Genomic DNA, 6376 nt, shown 5'->3' on the forward strand with positions numbered 1-6376 from the left:
CAATACACAGAAGCGCTCTGCCCTTATTTGAAAGTAGCCTATACCCTTCATCTGTGCAAAACTTGCATCTAAAAGGAACATAACATTTCTACTAGAAATATGATTATAAAACTGCTTTTGGAGTACCTAGACCAGCATTTTGCCTAGTTTGTTCCCCATAGTAACCGTCCACCAAATGGAACAGACACAACAGCTTTCTGTGACAAAGGACAGTTAAGTCTTTTAAGATGTTGTTTATCCTGGTATTTTACAATGTATTACTAAGGACAGAGATTTTTTTTTCCCCTTTTGAACACAATATATGAATTTCATGAATAGTATCTGTAGGTAACATTTGGCTGTCTCCCAGAGAAATAAAGAAGAAAACGCTGGGATCACACTGTGTTTGTTTTGATTTTTCAGTGAAGGTGAAAAAAAAAAAAAAATCCATCCCACTGTGAGTTACTTTCACTCTTGAAATCTTTATCCACAAGAACAAGAATGTCTGAAATGTTTGGATACAGCAGAAGAATCAAAAAAATGAGATATCAAGAGCTTAGAAAATTACTGATTTTTACCTTCTGTTTCAGCCAGTAACAACCCCACTGAGAACAGAGTATGTAATTGCATGAGATATAATATATGCTGAAAGACAGGGGAAGATATTTCAGTATGTTTTTGGTAAATCAACACTTTTTCCCTTTTCTGTATCCACAGAGTAACTTTTCCTCCTCTCCATCAAGCTGAAAGTTATGGCTAAGATTTTACCTTGCTTTTTTAGTAAGAATTAAAAAGAGCAGGAGACTGTTGAAGTTGTCCCTTGCCTGTTATATTACTTGGCTTGAACTTCCCAGGAGTGGTCATTTTCCAAGGACAGCACTCAATCCTTCTATCTGTAGCTTACAGAAGTGTTACTGAGCTTCACTTGGGTGCAGGTGAGTAACAGGCCTCAAATGCAATGCTTTGCTGCTTTTGAGAACAGGCTCCTGTGTAATTTTGTCTCTGATCAGATGAAAGAAACACAATCTGTTGATCTGTGCTATGAGGGATCATTTTTACTTTAGGTTATCACCCTATTTAAGTTCATACCTCCTTGGTCACACCATGAATTTTTGAGAATGGTTGCATTTAAGGCACAAGGTCATTGGTGGCCACTATTTTGTCAAGTACGACTGCACACATCTTTAAAAGCTGCATTTAGGGAGAAAGGACAAATTCCAGACCCAAGTGCTCACTGCAATGCCTTTGTCTTCACTGTGTTTGGCAGCTCTTGATGTCCCTATGTGACATGTCCCTTTCTCTGAGCACACACAGATGTAAAAATATTCTGTATAGTGGGACCACTAATGACCTCACAGCTCCTCTTTGTGTAGGAAGAAGTCACAGTCCCTTGAATCTCCTACAGCATTTCTTTCCTATGTAATTAATACTGGTTGTGTCTAGAAGTGCTGACTTTAAGCAGTGATGAATAAATTGAAAGCAATAGCCAATTCTTAAAGTATTTTAATGGCGATTTTGAAATAAGGACAATCTTAATGTGAAAGGTCAATTTATTCTAAAATGAAATATTTTTGTCCTTATATATTGAATCATATTTAAATACCTCTGAACATTCTTACTTTTTGAAGTTTGCATTTTCTGTCATGCTTGCATTTTTCCCCCGACACATTGTTGAGAACAGTTGTAGAACTATATAGTTTATATCCATCATTTCCAGTATTTAAATCTCTCAGTTTTGTGAGAAATATTGGCAGGAAACCTATACTGGAAGAAAAAAACATTTTCAAACATCATTGCTAAAATTATTACAACACAGAGATTCAAAGGAAATGGGATTTTCTATAATTAAAATTTATGCTAAAACTGTTCATTACTCTTGATGGGGATGGAGGTTAATAGCCTTTTTTTACTTTATAAAGAAGGGTATGCAGATCAGACTGCTGGGCTTGAGGCAGTCTGAAGTTTTAACATGTACTAATTCTTCAGTGGAAGTTATTGAGCCTGATACGTGTCTTTCAGTGGAGATATTTTTCAGGGTGATTTTACAGAGGGAAATGAAGGAACTGGAAATGAATACAGACCAAGAAGGAACACCAACAAAGCAAGATTTGGATGTTGCTAGTCCAAAAGCATTGGCTGGAAGTTGAAAATTTGACTTGAAATATTCTCTTTTATTGTTCATCCTGCTATTGCAAAATTGGAAAATATTCTATACTTTCACAGCATCCCCAGCAATCAGCTGATGTCCTTTAGAAGTCTGGCAAACTATTCCCCATTCAATTTAGAAATTAGTATAATTTCCTTTCCAGTCCCTGAAGAGGTGACTGATTTTATTTTAAAGGAAAAACAAAGAATAATATACTACTGATAAAATTTCGTATCAATATTTTGTGATAAACCTTTACTGATCAGTGATCATTCAAATATTCATAAACAGTAATGTGCAGTAGCATAAGAAATTGAAACAGCATGCTTCAAAACCAAGTCTTTATCAACAAGAAGACTCTTCTGTAGTTTAGTGGCATTGGTTTATTTTATTTGAAAGTGTGAATACCCTTTACGTTAATAGTCAATTTATTGGCACCGTTTTAGGGACTGAATCAATGAAGATAATGGCAAGAACATCTCAGATTCGTGGGGAGACAGACCTGATTGGGCTGAAAGACCCTGAACTGCCTCTGAGGAGCAGAAGGGCACGTGTTGGTGAATGCAGAAGCAAACGACATCTTTTTTAAAGGTAGTTTTCCTAACCATTGTTCACTTTAAGACCAGGGAGACCTAAGAAAGGACCGATTCTTTCTTCTAATCTTTTAACTTTACACTTGAAACTTTAAAAGTCTGTTCTTTAGTTTCTTGACTAGGTCTTTACATGTAATGCAGGAATTATAGTATAGGATGCTGTGGATTTGCTGTATAACTGGGGGACAAAGGGTCAACATGGATTTTTTTTCTTGGAATCAAAGTATCAGACAGTTAAGATTTTACACTATTTCTCACAAAGGCAAGGGTTCAAAGCATGGTTAAGTAAGAGTTGGGTTAAAAAAGAACAGCCATGGTTTATAGGACTGCTGGCATGCCACAAACTACAGATTCCTTTCAAGCTGGATAAAATACTGTAGGTTTAATACCAAGCAATGAGTTCTTAGTTTACCTGTGATCGAAATAAAAATTGATATGTGATGTCCTTAAAAGCTGAAAATCCTCTGCTATGATCAAAAATCTTTAGAGAGTCTTTAAAGGACTCAGACTGACCTGAAACCCAAACCTTGGTTGAACAGCAGCTGTTCTTAAGTTATGGTTTATGCTATTTCCTATGACCTACACAACAAAAGCATCTCAAAATTCAGATTTGGCAAGCTAATAAAATTCAGACTGGCTACTGAAATCTTCCCTTCTCCAAATTATTCATCAAAACCACTTCTGGATGAGGATTAGCATCTCCACTATTAACAGGCTTGGAGTAATGCAAATCAGTTCAGCAAAGTGAAACAGGAAATATGCACATGTCTCAGCTCCTCGTGCAAGAGGAGTCAGAAGCAAATGTTGGGGAAAAGGACAATTTGGCAGTTTTTGACAAACCATGCTCCTGCAGAGCCCGGGCTGCTCCTATCCTGGGGGCAGTGCATGATCTGGCTCCTGCAGCATGCCAGAGCAGAGCCAGAGGCATTCTGCTTGTGACCCACTGCTCCTGAGTTTCTTCTCCAGTTGTTGCCTGAGCAAAGCAGCTCTTGCAATGGCTGTTGCTGCAGAGAGAAAAACATCTCAGTTCATGTGGCTTAATTCAACTCATTCAAAGTTATCTATTGACTTATTAATGACACATAATTAACTGACAATCAGTGTGCTGTATATCCAGGACAATCAGTGTACTATATATTCAGGGTCAATATTGGCAATCCAACAAATAAATAATGGTACCAGACACTTACAGAGCACTAATAAACAATTTATTTCCCAGCCCTAGTAACTAATTCCCAGGAACACCTCCTCTCCTCTCCTCCCTTCCCCTCCCCTCAACCCCCATGCCCCCAGTTAGCCCCACTCTGCCCCAGGCCCAGGGAGCACAAGCCCTGCCACCCCATCCATGTGTGTCCCTGTAGTGGTTTGGTTCAAAATACTCATTACTGTTTATATTCTGTGAGATAAAAATTAGGAGAAACTCAAAGCAGGCACCAAACTTGAAAGAATATAAAGAAGTTTATTAACAGACCTAAAAGAAGGAAAGAAAAAAAAACCCACACCTTCAGAACACTTCTCCTCCCTCCACTTTCCTCCCTTCTCCCACTGACAATGTAAAAAGACAACCCTTAAGATGTTCAGTCTGTTTACCACTTCCATAATAACCTTGTTCAGTCCATTTAGAAAGAGAAGTCTCTTCTTGCTCGTGCTATGAAAACAGTATCACACCGAGACAGCCGCCCACTTCCAAATATTGTTCAGTCCATTTAGGAAGAGGAGTCTCTCTGCTTGCGATGTGAGTCCCTTCCCCTGACTTGCAGCTTTTCCCTCAACTGCTTTCGAGGGTCCACTCTTGAAGGTTTTTGGGGTACAATTTTAAGGTTGAGCCGTTCAGAAACAAAAAAAAACCAGAGGCCCTTCTCCTTCCCTGGGAGCAAAGGGTCTTCCTCATCTTCATCTTTAAGACTACCTCTGGGAGCATCTCTAGGAACTGAGGTTTTCTTCTTTCCCATTTGGAGCAAAAGTCCTCATCTGGTTCATCTCTCCCTATTCCAAACTTCTCATGAAATTACAGCTGCGTCAGCATCTGCCTATTGCTTATGAGTTGAACACCCCCCATATCTTCATGAAATTACAACGGGATACTCTGATATATCATAGCTTCACAACAGAATTTGAGCTTTAACATCTCCTCTCTCTTCCCTCAGTTTTCAGCTCTTCAGCAATAAAAGGGTTAATCTCACCTCGGCCTTGTGGCTGGAATGTGGCTTATCGAAGTGGAGAGGGGGGGAAGGTGGGGGGAAGAGAAGTGTTCTGAAGGTGTGGTATTTTTTTTTTTTTCTTCTTTTAGGTCTGTTAATAAACTTCTTTATATTCTTTCAAGTTTGGTGCCTGCTTTGCATTTCTCCTAATTCTTATCTCACAGAAGATAAACAGTAATGAGTATTTTGGACCAAACCACTACACTAAATTGGTGTTTCTGCCCGGTTAAAACCGGACATGCCACCGTCCCTTTATGTGTCACTGTCAGGCCATGGACTCCTACCAGTGCAGCTCCCTCCTTTTTGTCAGCCAAGGGGAAGCACACGGGCAGCCCCACACTGCAGACTAACCTCCAGGGAAAACATCAGTATAAACATCTACACAAACATACGCACTCCAGCATGCACACAGGCTTATGGCTGAAATAATTCTCCTTCTGGATTTTGGAACAGAAAGAATTTTTATCACTTGTAATAGGACTGACGGGGATGTAAACAGAGTTAATAACCCTTAAAATAGTTCAGTCTTTTTATTTAAAGTACATTTTCTTTATAAATGAAAATTTCCTGTTTCTGCCAAACCTACAAAGATAGGAAGGGTTCTTATCTCCCCACTCATTTACAGGCTATGCTAACTGGGAAGCAACCAGCCTTTATAGCTGCCTTCCTCTACAGATATTAAAGAAAAATTAAGCTATTAAAGGGATAAAATCAATTTTACTGAGCAGTATTCTGATAAAAAAAAAAAAGGGAGATGATGGTTTGAGGAAGGGGGATGGGGGGTAAAGTGATGTGCCACCAGTGAATAGTCATCACCAGTTAACTATAGGAAAGCCAACACCAGCAACATGGAACTCACCTGATTTTCTGTGAATGTGTTTGGAGGCACTAAGTATCTTCAATCAAACAGGGTAAACTCTGGTGTGTGTTCTCTATGTTACGTGGCTTGGTTATGGGTCACCAGAACTCTGGGTTAAATGGAAGACAAACAAACAGGCTGTATGATACCTCTAGAATAGTGGGCCTTCAGGACATAAATGTTTTTTTACATTAAACAGGGGAAAAAAATCCAAAAACTCCAGCCTGCTTCCTTGTTTGTACAGAATTCATTTTAAATTTAGGACCTAAGAGCTTTCAGGTGTACAAAGTACAAGCGAAATTGCACGAATGGATGTTACTCAATGTGGGAGTGTGTTGGGTTTGGTTTGGCCCGGGTCTCCCCTATGGTTTTGTATTTTTGTATAATCCCAGTTGGCGCCCTCCCTATTTTATGGAAATTACCCTATGTGTCAGCATTGTCTCCTCCCAGGGCTCTGCCAGTCACCCCGGCACCCCTTCCATGCTTCTGGAAAGTTCTGGTCTGGGGGCCCGGTGATTGGTCCTGGGAGGGGAGTCCCTCCCTTCTTTTGTTTCTGTTGGTTCCTGTTCGTGTCCTTCGCCTTGTTTGCCACACCCTT

General features: G+C 39.5%; 1 long non-coding RNA gene across 1 annotated transcript; it reads right to left on the bottom strand.

Annotated features, from left to right (window-relative positions):
* Nucleotides 1-1533: 1533 nt before the first annotated feature.
* Nucleotides 1534-6131, bottom strand: LOC138107338 (uncharacterized). Its single transcript, XR_011149420.1, has 4 exons — nt 6044-6131; nt 5779-5887; nt 3559-3722; nt 1534-1738 (listed from the first exon to the last, which is right to left on the bottom strand). It is a non-coding gene; the product is annotated as an uncharacterized lncRNA (long non-coding RNA).
* Between the last annotated feature and the right edge of the window lie 245 nt (nt 6132-6376).

The sequence above is a fragment of the Aphelocoma coerulescens genome, chromosome 3 (assembly GCF_041296385.1).
Source record: "Aphelocoma coerulescens isolate FSJ_1873_10779 chromosome 3, UR_Acoe_1.0, whole genome shotgun sequence".
In the NCBI taxonomy this organism is placed as follows: Eukaryota; Metazoa; Chordata; class Aves; order Passeriformes; family Corvidae; genus Aphelocoma; species Aphelocoma coerulescens.